The sequence below is a fragment of the Neofelis nebulosa genome, chromosome 10 (assembly GCF_028018385.1).
Source record: "Neofelis nebulosa isolate mNeoNeb1 chromosome 10, mNeoNeb1.pri, whole genome shotgun sequence".
Classification (NCBI taxonomy): domain Eukaryota; kingdom Metazoa; phylum Chordata; class Mammalia; order Carnivora; family Felidae; genus Neofelis; species Neofelis nebulosa.
In genome coordinates, this window is record NC_080791.1 from 24,190,219 (window position 1) to 24,209,631 (window position 19,413).

Genomic DNA, 19,413 nt, shown 5'->3' on the forward strand with positions numbered 1-19,413 from the left:
ATTTTTAAAAATTATACCCTTCTAGGTTCACACGCTTGCTTCCTTACTGACTTCAGGCTTCCCACCCAATTTCCAACAATTTGAGCTTTGTAGCAAAGCAGTTAAAACCACAAACAGGTTCCATAGTACCCCTTTCCAGATTACTATTATTTCTGTGCTGCTTGTTAGCTTTGTGACCTCGGGCAGGTTACTTAAACTTTAGAATTCCTAATTTCTGATATGTGAAGTGGACATAATATTACCATAGTGTTATTATGAGGGTGAATCAAGACATGTATGTAAAGTATTTAGTGCAGAGCCTGGAACAAACGAATTGATTGATGAATGGCATCACCACTACCACCCTCCCCCCTACCCCATCACCATCATGATCATTATCATCATCTTTATCATCACCATAATTGTTATATGAAACACTTACTACAGTGCCTGGGAAAAGCAGACTTTCCATGCATGTTATCATTATAGTCAACAACACTAGCATCCATCCTGACCACCCAGATGATATCCAAGAGCTCCAACATTCACGACTTCCTGCATCTCCATTCACATAGCGACTACCTGAGTCTTACAGCGGTAACAGCATCAGACTCTAAATCCCATCTTCACATAGTGGCTCAATTTTAATTGTTTCTTTTCCTTGCTTCCTTGCTTTTTCTCCCTTCCTATTTATCCATCTTTCTTCCCTCCTGATATTTACACCTATGCCAGCCTAGTTTCAAAGATATATATATATATATATATATCTATCCCCAGAGACTTAATTTGCTTTAAATTCTTAGCAGAAGCATAATTAAAAAAAAAAAAAAAACAGAATTAGAAACTATTTAAGAAATCAACTTGGATAGTTTTAAAAATACTTACAAAGTCATATTTAGTATAATCCTAACCTAATAACCAGACACTAGGATGGCCCCAAGTGGATCTTGCCTCCTGTATCCACACCCGGGTCTAGTGCCTATCTTTGAGTGTGGGCTGGACCTAGTGACTCGTTTTAGTCAATGGAGTAAGAGAAATTTGATGGAATGTCACTTCCATGGCTAGACAGCAAAAGCTGTGACTTCTGTCTTGCTGCCTAAATCTCTTCCATTGTCTTCTTAGACTGCACGCTTTGATGAAACAAACTGTCACAGTGTTTGAGACCAGCATGATAAGGAAATGAGGGCAGTCTTTGACCAGCACTCAGTGAAGAACAGAGGGCATTAAAACAGCCAGGGAGCAGCTAAATCCTGCAAACAACCACAGAAGTTTAGGAGTAAAACTTTCCCCAGTCAAGCTTTGAGATGACTACAGCCCAGTCAATGACTCTATTGCAGCCTCTAAGACACTTGAGTGGAACATCTAGTTGAGCTGGGCCAAAATAGTGTGACATTTGAAGCTACTAAGCTTTGGGATCATTAGCAAGAAGATCACTAATGGACCGGGGTAGCCTTTTATATTTCGTCTTTCTTATCTCAAATGCAGGGTGTTACACATACATATTTCAAAACCCTGCTGCCCGAATGCCTGATGTCTCTCTTACTATCAGCCTTCATTTTATCTTCACTGCTGCCTGGAAAGAGTTGGACTTCTTCATGAGTTTCTTTCTGCGACTCTACACACATTTCGAACTTGCTCTACACCAGCATTCTCAGCCAATAACCCATCCTGTGTTTTTAGTGAGGAGTTTAACCTCGGGCATTCCTGACTCTCCCAGGTCTCTTCTCGTAACTTTGGTGTCTCCCTGTGCTTCTAAACATTCCCCGCCTTTCCTTCTCTATCACAGGATGCCTTGGCTCTCCTCCTTTCTGACGACCATGTTTCTACTTCTCACTATTTTATTCCCTTCTGCCTTCTCCTGGGCTTTGTTATAGCAATTCAACTCTCCTCCCTCTGTTCATTTTTCCCTGTCCTTATTTAGCAACACCTATTCTTTTGACACAGATATTGTTATATCTCCCTATCCTTTAAAAAAAAATAATAATGAGCCCCAGCAAATACAAGTTATCTTTGTACCCTAAGTTCTTCCATTCTTTATCAGGAATGGTTGACACTCACTCTTTCCCCCCTACCTTGGTTTTCTCACTTCTTTCTGCAACCATTTAAAAATGGTTTAGCCTACTTTCCTAGTAGAGCTGCTGTCCCAGCGATATGTAACTTCTAATAGTCTCTCTTCAACTTCCATCGTATCGATACTCTATCCCCTACAGTCTCTTTGAAACTTACAATTATGTATTTGGGTCCTCTGATCATTGCATTTTTATCTCCAGTTCTGGGCCTTCCTTTTCCGTTCCTTGAAAGGAGACCCTAGAAAATATTCTGTCCTCTGCTCCCCTTTATATATTTGTCCTTTGAAAAATCATATAGCAAGCACTTTCTGTGTTCTAGACATTGTGCGATACTATGCCTATTTGTTGCCTTAGATTTTTTCCCTTCTCCTTTGCCTGCATCCTTATTTTGTTTTTCACCGTTGCCTGGAAATTGATATATGACTCTCTTGTTAATGCTCCATGGAAGCCCTTGTGATCACTCAATTTCACATTTTGTCTCCTTCAAACATCAAACTTTCCTCATACTTTTCATCTCTCTTGGCTTCTGACTAAATCAGTGTGTCACGTGCATTATTTCTTGCACTGTTTCCTCCATTCCGTCCCTCTGCCATCACCCTACCTTATGTCAATCCCTTATTGATCCCTTCCTAAGCCTCTGTGATAATCTAACAACTTCTCCTTCCTTCAGCCTCCCTGTGTTCCGTTCTTTTCTGTTCTAGCCCATTCCAGTTCTTTCTATTTTTTCTCTCCCTCCCCCCGCCCCACCTTGCTCTCTCTTCCCTCTTCATTCCCTTCTCTTCCTTTTTCCTCCCTACTACCACCATCAGATGAGTTTCTTTTACTTACGATATCTCAAAGGATTTGTTCTCAGACTTTGTTTACCAATGCAAGTCGAGAGACTCTGATTTAACTGGTCCAGGATGGGGCCCAAGCATTGGCATTTTTAGTTTTAATATGCAGCCAGAGTTAAAAAACACTGACTCAGGTCATAGGAGAAGCACTTGTGTTTTCCCATCGATCACTGAATGAAGCCCCACTTTCTTATTCTGGCATTTAAAAAGGTCCACACTATAGTTGCAAAGTTTAAAAAATCTTAATTCTTGGTACATTTTCATACAGACACTTATCTGAATAAACTATCTGCTACAGTCATACATTACTTGAGATCTCCTGTAAGTATATGTCTGCTCATAAAATTTCCATCACCTAGAATTTGCAATTATAGCAAACTTGATATCACTGCCTCATCCTCATTTCTCCACTTGTCAAAATTCTAGTTCATGCATTCAAAACTCTTACAAGGTGTTAAGAAACAAACTAAAACTCCAGCACTTAAAAATTTGGGTAAAGGGCATGGACAGATATTCATAAAAGATAAATTGCTCATGGCTAATCAACTTATGGAAAAAATTACTGAATCAAGTACAGATTTAAATGGCAATAAGATACCTGCTTATTTCAAATAAAATAATAGTGTTTTTTTAAAGAAAATAATATTTAGTTCTGGCCAGGAGCTCCTGAGACTAGGAATTTCATTTACTGTTATTAGGAATATAACTTGTATTTTCGTTTTTGCCCAAATGTAATGAGAATCTTAAAATCATTTTTGATCTAGTAATTTCAGTCATATAAATTTATCCTGAGGAAATGATCAGAAATTCAGACAAGGATTTATATGTAAGTTAGTTAGAAAAATGTTATTTATCATAGCAAAACAGTGGAAAAAATGAAATGTCCAATAATAGGGCAATAGCTACATAAATCACTTACATGTTGGAATGTTTCCATTAGAAATAGCATTTACAAAAGACACAATGATGTAGAAAAATATGTTTGATTTCAGTGATAATCATCTAACAACTTCTGTACAATATTGTTTGCAAAGGGGACTTATTCCTTACTCACAATGTTCTCTTCCTTACATGGAATGAGAGATACATCCATTAAGGATACCTCTGGTCTTTCTCTGCTCCCTCACACACTTACCTCTTGAAAGGAATAACTTGAGGGGCACCTAGGTGGCTCAGTCGGTTGGGCGTCCGACTTCAGCTCAGCTCTCGATCTCACGGTTCACGAGTTTGAACCCCGCATCAGGTTCTGTGCTGACAGCTCAGAGCCTGGAGCCTGCGTTGGATTCTGTGTCTCCCTCTCTCTCTGCCCCTCCCCCTCTCATGCTCTCTCTCTCTCTCTCTTTCTCTCAAAAATAAATAAACATTTTTAAAAATCAAAAAAAAACCCAGAAAGGGGTAACTTGAGAGAGTGGTGAATTTGAACACTCAGTTCTTCCTTTGTTTCTCTTTTCGTATCTTTTGTTTCGGCTCAGAGAGCTCACATTCTGTAATTTCCTATATGTTAAAGTTTTGCAGGGCCAGTCCCTAAAATAAGGAGTCTCATAGATGTCCAGCGTGTGGGTAAATCTTCCAAATTTTGTGTTCAAATAGGCTGACGGGTTATGTGAGCCAGTACGTATCTAGGTACATAACATTACCTCACTTAATCCTCACAGTTCAGAGTAAGTCACTCTTCCCATTTTGCAGATGGGGAAATTACGGCTCTGGAGCACATTTATTCACCTAACGTCCCCTAATTAGAAAACAGACTGAGAAAATAGTAGGCTTTAGGTCCATCTGCCTGCGGAGCTTGTGCGTTTAACTTTTAGTATCGCCGTCTCCCTGGCTGAAGCCGCTGGGTCCCACTTACCGGCCAGCAAACAACAAACAGGCAAACAAACAAAAAAGACAACACAGCAACACCTGAACGTGGATTGTAGGAAAGGGACTGACTTTCAAACACTTCCGTTTCCGGAATTTCTAGGAGCCTTCAGGTGGAACTTGAAGTGTGGGAAAATTACACAGCAAACATTTCAACTTGCAGGTGCTGGCGGTGCAGGCTGAGAAGCCTGTGGTGAAGGGTGATTTGTGGGAAGCGCTGCCCTTTCCCCTTCCTCCCGCAATGGTGGAGAAGAACAAGGCCCCGGGAGTTCCCTCTGCCACTGGGTGTTCTTGGGTAAGAAGCTGCCTTCAGAACTCCAGTAATTGCTTGTAAATCCTACTAAGCCCTGGAAACTCTTGGTCCTTTTGTTCTGCTCCGATGCGCTGTGAGCTAATAAAGCAGAACGAGACGCCGGTTCCTGGAATCACCTCTTGAGAATTAAACTCCCCAGTCAAATGCAAGTTCGTTCCCATCAGACGTGACGGCTTAGAGCAAACATCCATTGTCCAGGGGACCAGTGCGCAAATGTGTGTGCAGCATGCTTTCACTTGCGTGGGAGCAAAAAGTCACCGGCGCCTTGTGTGGTCACATGATCAGCGGGGCGCAGCGGAACACAGATCGGAGACTAAGTCCAGGAATAATCACACGGCTCTGCAGTGTCAAAAGGCATTTGAAAAGGGCTCGTTTGCGCATCGTACTGAGCTGCACACGGAGCCTCAAGGACTGTACCATATGCTTACCATCTCAGAGTTTACAAAGTTTTCAACATGGCTACACTCCCATTGAGAAAATGGAGGGCGAGCTCCAGAGTAAAACAAAAGCAGCACCCCCCCCACCCCCACTTTGTCTCTGCTCCTATTAGATACTATGAAGTGATGAACACCAATCAACACTCTTGTCCGCTTACAGCTTTCACTCCATACCCACCATGGATCCCATTCCAGATGCAAAGTCTCACTGGAGGGGCTTCCTGGTTCTTTGTATTCGTCTGCATTTCTTTCCTCGATTTGTAACCTAAACTCTATAGAACCCTTGAGAGAAATCTTTCAGAAACAGTACTTCCCATCAAGCCAGCCTCCTACCTATAAGCTATCAAATACTCGTTCTTCAGTTATTTGCAAAGTCCAGACATGTCAACCTAGCATGCCAGCTTGAAAAATCATCTAGGGGTATACTTTATCACCAATATTTCATTTCATGCTATTGTTACACACAAAGTTTTCCAGCAAGGATAGATTTTTTATTGTCTCCCAAGCATACCAGGTTATGTTCTCTTTATATATATATATATATATATATATATATATATATATATATTACTATTCTATCATATTTTTTATATTAGAGCTCAGTATATTTTCATCAGCCTAGCTTTTCTTCTCCCATCTTTTCTGCCCATCCAAATTCCATGCTGCTTTAGTATCTCAAACCTGAGTAGGAAGCACTATCTCACGGAATAGCCTAGTAAGTATGTAGATCTTTCCAAGCATGACAATGTTGAGTCTTTGGGAAGCAATGTCTTGTGTTTCGCAGGATAGTTTAAATTATACACAAATACTAATGCAGATTGGTGTTTTTCATTATCGTCTAAAAGGAAAAGAAGAATTATAATAATCGAGGCTTTATTCTGCAGGAGAGATAGACGAATGAAAGTAAGGCTGACACAGGAGGTGATCTTATGATCCTTCAGGTAGATATCCAAGGGCATAGGGAAATAGAATGTTTCCCAAAACGCATCAAGCGTGTTGACTTACTTTTCTGCTGGCTGACATGAGACTAAATGATATATGTAATCAGAGCAAAACTGATAGGTGTCCTTAATGATTCTGATGTTCTGGATATGAGATTTTATTTTATTTTATTTTATTTTATTTTATTTTATTTTATTTTATTTATTTTTTAATGTTTATTTTTGAGACAGAGAGGGACAGAGCATGAATGGGGGAAGGTCAGAGAGAAGGAGACACAGAATGTGAAACAGGCTCCAGGCTCTGAGCTGTCAGCACAGACCCCGACGCAGGTCTCAAACCCACGGACCGCGAGATCATGACCTGAGCTGAAGTCAGACGCTTAACCGACTGAGCCACCCAGACACCCCTGGATATGAGATTTTAACAAAGAAAATAGTGGGAATAACCAGTGTTGCTTTTTCAGCTCCTTTTCCAGTTCAAAGTTCGAAGTTTGGCAGGGAAAGTAAGATGTGAGTGGGAAACAGCTGGCTGTAGAGATGGTGTCAATGCAGGATTTGTTTTCCTGGACCACAGCTTTCCAGAACAAAGAGTTCCTGGCAGGAGATGGTGCTCATCTCACAGGGAACGTGGGAGAAGAGTGGCTGACCCGACCAAAGTGCTTGAAAATGAAATTTGTAGAAGAAAGTGAAAAATGTCCAAATAAAACTGCAGAGCCGGATGCTCTTGAGAATAACAATGACACAGAAAGAACCATCACGATGCAGGTTCTACTCTGTTATTTTTGAGAGAAAATGAGAGGGCAGAAGATCAAGAGGCTCTGGCCCCAGATGTCTATATTCTAGTATAGGTCAGCCCCTGTCTTGTTCCCCCAGGTTTGCTCTTTGCCAGCCTTTTGCAACTGTACTTGTTGGCGTGCTTTGGCTGTATACCCAGACTGTTTAGACTTCGGATTTGATTCTGATGGGGGTGAAATGCAAGTCATATGCCTAAAACGTCTCAGTCTTGAAACCAAAGGCATGCTGTGCCTGGTGGCCCACCTCCATTTCCAGGCTTCTAAATGTCTCTGCTCCAGGCTTTCTGTGCTATCAAGGAGACAGATCTGAAGAGCCCAGTGGTGAGCTTGGGACCTGTGGATAGATCTCAGCTCAACCTGTGCTGACCTGCTCTGTTGAACTGAGTTTCTGCCTTGGTTGCCTTCTTTAAAATATCCTTGGTTGAATCACTTAATGTTTTACCCTTCCTTTCTGGGGGTCAAACTGGCATGGAATCCCACGCATGCCATTGACTAGTCTCTATGTCGATCTCCTTATTTATAAAATGTGGATTATTGAATACTTTAAGTCTTAAGAACTTACCACCTGTAACAGCTTAGTTCAGTGCTTCATTGATCCTTCACTACTCTTATTCATTTTATCATGATTTTCATCATTATCATCAACCCAAGGTTCTTCCTAGTTTTTCTTTTTTCCCCCAAATTGGTCAGATGCTGGAAATCCAAACACTTATTTATGTATGGATCTCTCATTGCTTCTCAAAGCCCCACCCATTGGCATATTCATTTGCCACTTGGAATTTGTTCATTAGGTGCTGTTCTTGCATCCTGGACATTTAATACCATTGTCCATCAGATCCGTTCCTACTTTAACATTATGCAGAAAATTGTGCTCCATGCTTTTCAGCTAGGTAAGAGCCACACAGCATTTCCTTGCACCCACATAAATGGGTCTCTGCTTACCCCCAGCATTTTACTCTACTCTGCTGGCCTCATTATGTCAGCTCACAAGCATGGGAAAAAACAAAATCAATGGGGATTTTTTTTTTCACAAGACAAAAGATAACATTTCATAGTCAACCCTGAGGTTTTTAACTGGGTGACATTAATGACTGGAATGTGGTAAGAAAGAAGAAATGCTTATTTGAGAAGAGTGGGGGGGAAAGATCATGCTAAGTGTATCAGAGATTTATATTCAAGTACTTGAGGACTTGTCATGGAGACTTAGCCATGTATTTGTTTTGTGTGATTTTAGTCAGCAGATCTAGGACCAATGAATAGAAATTGTAGGGGGTCTAGTGTCAACTAATAAAAGATGAGCTCTCAAAGTTGGTGAAGGGTAGTATTAGACGGCTCAAAATCTTGATCTTTCTTCAGGATACGACAACAACAATAACAACTACCTTAAATAGTTATCATGATCATAATTAATTAATTCCCCCTTGAGTTTAGGGTCAGTTTAACCGTGTGATCTCCATGTTATGTCTTCTATGCCCACACCTGGGCCTTTCAGCCTCCAAAAGTAAAGTTATTTCTAAAGACAAAAGTGTTCCTAATGCATATGAACGCTATAGGCATAGAAATAAAAATATACTCTGAAATAGGACTTCAACACATGGGGAAAAGTCAGCAGAATATCCTACATCCATAACAGAAACCAGTTCTTCTTTGAAGCCTCCAAAAAGTATGCTTACCCCTCTCACTACTTTGGGTGCTGAATTCTTTTATTCTACCTAACCTCAGGACATGGCTGAGATTGGTCTAGTTAAAGGAATAGTTAGCAGATGTTTGGAGACCTAAAGCCAGATCTGCTCACTTGGTGAGACAGCTGCTGGGGGCGGAAGGTCGGTTCGGCACACAGAGCACTGTGTCCTAATATGAGGCTGGAACAGAGCTTTCTTCCAGCCCAGGTCACAGGTGACAAGCTCAGCACAGATCTAAGTTGCCAGACCAAAGACTGGTTAAGAATGTGCCTGAGAGCAACGATAAGGAAATCCTGGAATGGACGGTATTCAGAAATCAGGGTGGGCAAGAATCTGTTATCAGCCACCACTCTACTCTACCTCTCCAAACCCCAGCCTCTGGTTTAGGGGAGGAAATCAGTCACCCGAAAAGGATATTGAAAGAAATCAAGACCTACAAGGACAATGGAATTAGTGAGGCTATGATAACACAAAATCGGGTAAGGTGCCAAAAAAGCAAAAAGGCAATAGCCTTTATTGCCAGACACCAGGTATGAGGTGTTATCGGGGAGGGTTTAGGTATGAAAAACCAGGTAGAATCCCAGTTACCAGGATCCAGAGCTGACCACAGACATCCATATATTTCCCTGAATCTCCGTGTTTCCCTGTCTCAGTTCCCAGTCCTGATCATGGGACTAGTGAGACAGGCAATACCTCCATTCTACATTAACTTGGGCGGGGGGGCGGGGGGGAGGGGGGCGGCAGTTAGGCACTATTTTGTCATAGTTGAGAGCACAGACTCTGCAAGCCAAATTGCCCATTTCAAATTCCAGCTCTGCAAGTGAGTGGTCTCAGAAAGCTACTTAACCTCTCTGTAGTCCATTTTCCTCATTTGTGAAATAGTAATAGTAATAATACCTATTCTATACGCTTGCTTCGGGAGTAAATGAGTTAAAGTAGGTAAAGCTATAAGAATAGTGTCCAATACGTAACTGGTTATGATTGCTATCTAACAAATGCAACAAAAAAGGGAAGAGGCTTCTGCTGAGAGTAGTTATGGTACAAACACTTACGTCCCAAATGGGGACATGATAAAGATAGTGGTCATCGTTGGCAAACACTTTGCCATTAACAACTAATTCTCTGAACTTCATCACCTCTCAGGATCTCCTTCATTTCCTTCATTTCCTCTAGGTGTCTGTCCGCTGCCCCCTGTTTGCAATTTCACTTAATCAAGGAAAGCTTGACTATGGTATCTTAAAAGGTCTCAGTCATGTAACATTCTACTCTGAAAGAGGCCACATACATGAGACCCACTGATGAATGGGTGGAAGAGGGTGGGGCTTGGGGGATAAACCAAGCTCTTGATTGTGCAAATGGGATACAATCCCTTCCAATCATCTTTGATGTTCTAATCCTTTAACACAGAATAGAAATAGAAATATATGTGTCCTGTTTATGGTTTTATGATCCTTGTACTAGGACATACAGAGAAACAGAACCAATAGAAGGTCTGTATCCACATCCATAGCCATAGCCATAGCCATAGCCATATCTATATGTATATCTATACTCTATCAAAAAGAGATTTCTAGGTATCTATCTATCTTCCTATAGATATATATCTAGAAAGAGATTTATTATAAGGTGTTGGCTCACAAAATTATGGAGGCTAAAAATTCCCTCCATCTGCCATCTGCAAGCTAGAGATCCAGAAAAGCCAGTGGTGTAGCTTAAAGGCCTGGGAGATGGAGAGCTAGTGGTGTAGATTCCAGTTCAAGGCTGAAGATCTGAGAACAAGGAACACCGAGGGCAAAAGAAGATCAATGATCTAGCTCAACAGTCAGGCAGAGGGTGATTCAGTCCTCCTCAATCTTTTTCTTCTATTAAGTCCCTCAGTGGAATGTATGATGCCCACCCACAATGGGAGGGCCAGCTGCTTTACTTAGTCCCTCAATTTCAATGCTGATCTCTTCTAGGAACAGTCTCACAGACATACCCCAAAATAAAGTTTAACCAGCCATGTGGGCATCCTTGGTCCAGTCCAGTTGACCCATAAAAAAACCATCACAATCCTCAATGGTCATGACAGAGCCAATGTCGTTTAGCAGGAAGACCATGGGCCCAGCTTAAACCCTGAACCAATCTTAACTGGGTATCCTTGGGTCAGTCACCTCATCTTTCTGAATCTCCATTTTTTTTAAATCTCCTAAGTGAACTGAACATTATCCATTTTCTGGAGTTGTGGCTGTTAGATTATATCAGGTATACGGGGCTAATAGTCAAGTGCAGACAATCTTCCTTCTCTTTCTTCTATTTAATTATTACAGAAATGGATATAGGAGCACAGGCAGTTTTTCCAAGTGCTTCTGTCTTCAAGCATCCCTATTCCAGGTGTTAGCAAAACATCCTGAAGAGATGCAGATTTGATTAAGTAGAGACAGTTGATGTCTAGGATGCAGTGGCTGAGTGCTCCATATTTCCTCTGGGTCTTTGGGCATTTTCTGTAATGGAATGGAATATAATCAGAGAAGGGCCACTTCAGTGATCAAGGAGGTAGAAAGATTGACAATGAGAAGACACTTGTTATACACGAAGGGTACAGAAATAGGTTTATGGGAACTGTGGGAACTGTTGGCAAGGCTTTACTGTAGAAGAACAAGGGGCCCCCTCTGGAGCCAGGAAGAGGCAATTTGGTAGTCAAAAATATTTAGTGTGTGGTAGGAGGTGAGCTTGTGCAATTCAGTCCCATAAAAGGTAGTACAGTTTAAAAATGTCAAAAGTTCAAAGAGGGTGAGACAGACTCACTGGTTCATTACAGAGGGAAATGAGGCCAAGAGGGTTATGTTTAGTCACATGTTCCTGCTAGACAGAATACTGTTAATGGGTCTCATGGCTGATTTGGATCCCGTCTTTAAGGGCTTTTGTTATTGGTGTAGAAAGGGGCAAGTGTCTCCATGAATTTCCATGCCATGCCCAACGAAGTAGACAGTATAGAGGCCCGGAGGGAGGCCTAACAACAGGAATTCTGGAATTTGATCACACAAATTCACATCAAGGCTCCAACTCTCACTATAAATGTGATCATGACAAGTTTTTAATGTCTCTGCTTCAGTTTGCCCACATGTAGAACAAGCATGATAGTGGTACCTCCTAGATTTGTTGTAAAGATTCAATAAGCTGTCTCACGGAAAGCTTTTATCACAGTGTTCACTAGGTAGTAAGCATCCCATCAATGTTGACAGTTGTTATGGTCGTGGTCGTTATCACTGAGGTTGAATCAAATACTAGAGGTCAAGGCAAAGTCAGGGAAAGAGGGATCCAAGCTCTCCCAAACAGTTTTTAGCAACCCACCCTACCTATTTTGTTGGGATCACTGGAAGTCCTGTGTAGTATGTGGAAAACCCAGACTGAAAGCGCCTTGCTAAAGGAGGTTCTATGAGCAATACTGTTTATGCGGTTTGTCCTATTTGGGCACCAAAATCTGTATTCTAAGGGTCAGGTAAGGTCAACCCATTTTGGGGTATCACCTTTAAAACTACCTAGAGCTTTATGAACACACACAAAAAGATTTTGTGAGATTGTATGGGCCATCCCTAGGGCCCGAGGACAAGATACATTTTACTGCACATTTGATTTAGGCATGAACTTGTACCATAAAGTGTAAGTTTCACAGAGGGGATTGATAAATTTCCAATTCCTCTCATTGGTTCCACCCTCAGCTCAGACTAAGAGAATAGCCTCTATCTGGTGTATTTGTGTTCTGTTTCTTCCAGGCTATTCTACCTAGTCTTGTACTGGTTACTTTCTAAGGCCGTCATCTTGATAACCATCAAGAAGTAGTTCTTAGTTTATAGCGAAGTTTACGAGCCTCGGCGCTGTCGACATTTTGGGTCTGCGGCATTTTTGTTGTGGGGAAATGTCTTGTGCATTGCAAGATGTTTGGCGGCCTCTCTGATCTCCACTCACTAGATGCTGCCAGCTTGTGTCCCCCACTCCCAAATGTCTCCAGACTTTTCCAAATATCTTCCCCCACTTCACTGTGGGGGCAGGGTGCAAAATCATCTCTGAAGGAGAATCACTGGTCTCAAAGTATTATCCAAGGATCTCTTGAAGAAAATAAAACGACGGATGAAATTAAGAGAAAAAAAATAATGACAGCACAAGATGAGTGCTGTGTGGGCCAATGTGTAACAAGCAACCTTTGCAAAGATTCGGTATTATGGCGTCGGCATCGGTATAGTGGTTGCAGAGCATGAGATGCGTTCATGAGAAGAGCCATTACAGCCTGGCATTACAGTCTGTATGCCAGTTTTCTCCTCTGTAAACTAGGGATAAGAATACTCCACAGAGGGGCACCTGGGTGGCTCAGTCTGTGAGTGGTCCCACTTCAGTTCAGGTCATGATCTCATGGTTCACGTAGGGATTGAGCCCTACGTCACGCTCTGTGCTGACAGCATGGAGCCCACTCAGTACTCTCTCTCTCTCCCTTTCTCTCTGCCCCTCCCCTGCTCTCTCTTTCTCTGTCAAAATAAATAAGTAAACCTTAAAAAAAAGAATACCCCACAGAAAGGATGTGTGTACATGTGTATACAGTGTGCACGTGTGTGTCGTACTTAGAACACAGCCCATAAAATGTGTTATGTAAATGTTCACTCTTATTACCTTATTTTGTCACAGAAACCTTATGGCATAGGCATTACTATTATTCCCATTCTATTGATGAGGATACAGAAGTTCAGAGGGGATAAGTAATACATGGCTTGCCCCTAGAACTACACGACACAATTGAAATGATAACCCAGGTCTGTCTAACTTCAAGTTCCTAATGGCCCTACCCTAATGGCCCCTGTTCCCCAACACTTAATTATTTATGTCAGTATACCCTGCCTTCTTTCTCCGTTTATGTATAAAACAGGGTTTATTTAAAATATTATTTTGGTTTAGCCCTTTGAAGGTATAACTGACACATACGAATTTTATGTATTCATGATGTACAAATTCATGTTTTGATATCCGTATTCATTGTGAAGTGATTACCACAATCAAGCTAATTAACATATCCCTCACCTCCCATACTTACTGCCTGTCTTTCCTTCCTTCCTTCCTTCCTTCCTTCCTTCCTTCCTCCCATCCATCCATCCTTTTTCTTCTGTGAGAGCACTTAAGATTCATCTTCTTAGGAAATCGCCAATATCCAATCCAGTGTTGTTCGGTGTAGACACTGTGCTGAATATTAACTCCCTAGGGCCCATTCATTTTGTGTAACTGAAAGCCTGGATCCTCTGATGAACATTCCTACAGATCTCTCTAATACATGCTCTGGGTTGTCTCTCATTCTTCTACTCGCCAAGGTTCCATTTTACAGTCCTTTGGGTGGGTACCTATACTCATCTCCTAGTTTTGAGAAATTAAGTAAAACAACATACTTACAGCACTAAGCACAGTGACCTGAATGTAGTCAAAACACAATAAGGTTGGCTGTTATTGTTGAAGTCACCCTCCCATGGGAGGAAGTTCCAAAGCAGATGACTCTTCCTGCATAATGTTATTAATCTCTACTCTTGGCTGTAGCTGCTCCTTCCACGACCAATAAACATGTTGACTACAGCCAGATTCCAGGAAGATGCCCAGTCGCCTGTACTTGTGTCTCTGTATTTAGCTATGCTAAATGCAAATCCCAGAAAGAAATGTGACTGTTACTGCTGTGGGGCATTGTGACAGACCCTGCTCATTTGTTGACACTGCATCCCTACCTTCCTCGCCCCCCACCCCCAGCCCCCCACCCTCCCCCCACCTCCTCCAGTATAGAGACAGGGAAAATTAAATACAAATTTTCCGCTGACTCCTTTGCAGCTTGCGGTGCCGTAGTCCTTTACCATAGTTCTGACCTGGTAGTTGCAAGTCAAAGTTTTCTGGGATTTCTGGGAAGACTTTAAGTTCTCCTGCTTAAAGAACGGGCACAGCTACCAGCTGTGGTTTTGTATTGGTTCAATGCCTCTGCCGTATGCGAAGATGCATCAACCATCTTGCTCCATGAAGGACAGACTCGCGACAGAGTCTGTTCACGATGACGTGGCCATGGACCAGATCAAGGAAATCAGGGACAGCTGCCCTGACCCGTACTGCTACTGAACCAACACCAACCAAACCCTCATCCAGATTATTGTGTGATAACATTAAAGCCCTATTTCCTAAGAACTGAGTCTCTGTTATTTGTAGCCAAACGCATCCATAATAGATACAGACACGCATTACGCATTCTCATGGGGCGGGAAGGCAGTGGTTTGGAAGGATAGGTATTGGGGGTGAATTCCTTCCCTATGAATGAAGAGGCAGAGGATGTGTAGAAGGAATTCAACAGTTTTTCTCGTGTTCCTGGCAGACATACAGTGATTTTATCATTGTGACCTTCCTGGTGTTAGGTATTATTTTCTCCCTTTTACAGATGAGAAAAGCAAGGCACAGTGAGGTTGTATAACTTGCTCAGAATCACACAACTAATAAGTGATAGAGTCAGAATCAGCCCCGAGAACTAAATCACGATGGCACTTGTGCACAAAGCATGCTTTTCCCGGCACATCAGAATGAATGCCTTAAATCTACCAGATGTGCAAGAATTAGACCGAGGAATGTCTGCACCTAATGACCCAAAATGACTGCTTTTATCACGAGTGGGGCGTCATCTCATCTCAGGCACACAGTTTTGCTCCCCACTTTCCTCCAATAAATTCTATGAAATCTGAGGATCTGTATCAGTCTGAATAGAAGGAAATCTTCCCAGGCTCATGTGGCTGTCCTCAGAACCATTTTGCCAGTCTCCCTCCCTGCTAAGTTCTGGCTGGAACCCACGCTTTTCCTGGTCCCTGCAGTAGATATGCTCTTTTCTGATGAACAGAATTGACAAACCTAGAAGCTTCGTATCCAGATTCCCGAACAGTCTCAAGGAAATGATTTTGACAGCTGAGTGATGTCAACCAACTGAGAAATGCAAAATAGAACACGAAGGAAAAACCCAAGGGATGCTGTGCCTGAAGGATCACAGCAGTTTTATTACACCCCAGCAAGTGTCTCAGGAGGACAGGCATGGGGCTGGCATGAAGACAAGCCTCGCTGTTTTTCCTGGATGGTCATCACAGTCCTCTTTTGGGCAACAGGTGCTCAGAAGAAAAGAGGATATCAGCACCCTGGGTTTCTACATTGGGGGAGGGGCGACCATTCCCTTGGAGCTCTACAGAATTGTAATGGGTGTACATTGCCTTCACTTGATAGGGGATGGAATTGGAGGTGGGGGACACAGGTGGGGGGTGGGGCGCTTCTCTTGGCAAGCCAAATCCAAGCAGAGTCTGCCAGAATCTAATTAGAGGCTGACAGCTTTCTAATGTCATCTCAAGCCCGGGGTCAGCTCCGTAATTATACTTGCCATAATGCTGGAATGCACCCTTTAGAAAGGTAGCTGGTCCACAGCTTGGCTTCTCATCTTTTTTTTAGTCCTTGGATTCAGCCTGAGTCCTCTCTCAGCCCTCATCTGAGACGGGCTTTTCTCTACCCTCATCTGGTACCGCCATATTTCCAATGGATTGGTCTTGGTGGGATCCCAGCTTGGCTTTGGGGATCACTTCTCGCTGAGTAGCCCCAGGACCAGTCTCCAGTGAGTGGGTGGGGGAAACACAAACCACAGAGTGGAGCTGAATGCGAAAGCTGCCATATCATAAAGTATTCTGAAGTAATTTTGACTTCTCCAAGCCCAGTAGTCACCTCTATGATATTCTGAGTTTTTGTCCTGGTATGGAGGCAGATAACTTAAAATTGGAAAGGTCATAGAAACCGTCTCTCGTGTAATCTGAGAAACAAAGCTCACAATAAGACATCCAGTTGTAGCTGGAACATCTCCAATGATCAGAGATTTTAAAGAAGGGCTTACGGAATGCCGGCAGTAGTAAGATGGCATTAGGGGTGGGGCCAGAGATGCATTGAGCTTTATTATTATCTTTTGTGTGTGTGTGTGTGTGTGTGTGTGTGTGTGTGTGTAATGACATGGAGAAATGCATTAGGCATTAAGGATAAGGACCATGCCTATTTACTTGGTTGTAGAATTTACATGGCTACAAGCATTTAATTATTTATTATTTTTTTAATGTTTATTTATTTATTTTTGAGAGAGAAAGAGAGAGAGAGAGAGAGAGAGAGAGAGAGAGAGAGAGAGTGAGCGGGAGAGGGACAGAGAGAGAGAGAGGGAGACAGAGAATCCCAAGCAGGCTCCGCACTCTCGGTGCAGAGCCCAACACCGGGCTCGAACCCATGAACTGAGAGATCATGACCTGAGCTGAAATCGAGACTCCTGATGCTTAACCATCTGAGCCACCCAGGTGCCCCAACAAGTATTAAAGAAAAAAACAAACCAAAACACATCACTGTATTTGCCCCAGGCATAAAAGAAACTGAAATTCCTTCCTTTTACATACGTGGTGCTGCATCCCGCCCGCACTTGAGACTTTATGGACCTTGCAGACCTAGGTCCCTCCTTCTCCATTGTCTGGCATGGTCCTCCATGCCAGCAGTTTGGGGATCCTCGCTTTAGAGAGCGGAGGCATTGAAAGGACAAAGTACCCCTGAAGGAAAGAACCCAGAAAATATCACGGGAGGAAGACAAGGGCTGGGGGGGAATCTTCTATCAGGCTGCATCTCGGCCAGACCGTTACCCCACACTTCAAGTCAGTGCTTCTCAGGTATGGTTCCCCCGAGCAGCAGTAGCAGCATCAACCAAAAATTTGTTAGGAATGCAAATTTTCAAACCCCAGCCCAGACTTACTGAATCTACCACTTGGGGGGTGGGGTGGGAGAGGGCGGCGGCAGAAAGTTTGACAGCTTCTCTAATGCCTTGGTGAAAAAAAAAAAAACAAAAAACTGGCCATTTCTAAAGGCAGCCAATTCTCTGTAGAGTGCCTTTGTAATTATATTCTTTCTCCTTATAAAACAAGCCAAATGGCATTTATTTCTCTGGGACTCCACGTTCTTTCTTTCCTTTATTGAAATAATCCGGAGTTATACTTTATTATTATTATTTTTTTAGTTTTTAAAAAATGTTTATTTTTGAGAGAGAGACAGAATGCGAGTGAGTTAAGGAGCAGAGAGAGAGAGAGGGAGACACAGAATCCGAAGCAGGTTCCAGGCTCCGAGCTGTCTGCACAGAGCCCGACGCCGGGCTGGAACCCACGAGCTGTGAGATCATGACCTGAGCCAAAGTCGGACGCTCAACCCACTGAGCCCCCCGGGCGCCCCTGGAGTTACACATTAATTCGGCCACTGAAGCGATGTCCTGCATTTGGCTCACCTTCGTTTACAATCCTTTTCTTATCCCCATTTTCAAGAGGCAAAAGACGGAGACCCAGATAGATGGTTCGTCTGGGGAAGCACCCACTAACTCAGAGCTCTTTGCAGTAAATGATCAGAATTTCTTGTAACGCTAGCTGAAGCTGACAGTCCTTACAGGATAAAAATACCTAGCAAATAAAACTCTTAAAGGGAGAAACAAACGCTAATGGAAGAAAACATTCCTCGCAAATATGATGCGAATAGAGTTGACGCTTGGTGAGTGTTACTGAATGAAAATATTAGCTGAATAAAAATGCTAACTACAGACACAAATGTTAACAGCTGAACATTGCTGGTAATGCACAGCGAATAATATTCACTGAAAGGAAATATATTAACTGCGGGAGGAAGGAAAGGAGAGGAGTGATTTATAACCAACCAACACTAGCGTGGAGGATGCTTCCTATGGTAATAGATTGTTGTAGCCAGTCCTCGAAGCTTCGGTGTCAAAATGCCTCCACCTGCCTCGGCAGCTTTTTTTTTTTTTAATTATTATTATTATTATTTTTTTTTAACTCAGTACTCTCACAAGATGGCTTAACATTCCAGCCACCAACAGCATGTATTCATTTATAAAAGAATTGTTTCCTACACTGTCCTAGATCGTTTGCCAAATCGCTCTCCTATAGCTCATACACCTGGCATCACACACGTGACTGACACCGCTTCTCACCGTCAGGGGACAGACCTGTGGACACTGAAGTCCCCCATGCTTGGAGCCGCGTGGTGACCTTTTTTCAGAAATAGCCAAATTGAAACAAGGTCCCCCATATTCGGCAAGCAACCTTCTTGATCACTCCGCTCAAAGGAAATTTTATGAAAAGAAAAAAAAGAAAAAGTGTGTTGCCAGTCGCTGTCTATATGAGGTAATTGTTTTGACACGTTGGCTTAATTACATGAACGAAACACGGGGTTTGCTGCGATCCACCGTGGCAAATGAAAAGAGCCCTTCTGTGCATGTCTACACAAATTGACTTTGCAGTGCATTGTGGGAAGTGTCAACTGATCTGGGCGAGGTGGATTTGTTGTTGTTTGTTCTCATTTATATTTATTTACTTATGTTTTGTGGGTTTTGTTTTGGGTGTTTTTTTTTCTTTTGTTTTTTGTTTTTTGGGTGTTTTTCTTTTCTTTTCTTTTCTTTTTTTTTTTCT

At 42.4% G+C, this 19,413-nt stretch overlaps 1 long non-coding RNA gene across 1 annotated transcript; it reads right to left on the reverse strand.

Moving 5' to 3' along the window:
* Positions 1-10,965: 10,965 nt before the first annotated feature.
* On the reverse strand, positions 10,966-14,544 carry LOC131488539 (uncharacterized). The gene is made up of 3 exons (XR_009250241.1): positions 14,321-14,544; positions 12,038-12,156; positions 10,966-11,391 (listed from the first exon to the last, which is right to left on the reverse strand). It is a non-coding gene; the product is annotated as an uncharacterized LOC131488539 (long non-coding RNA).
* Between the last annotated feature and the right edge of the window lie 4,869 nt (positions 14,545-19,413).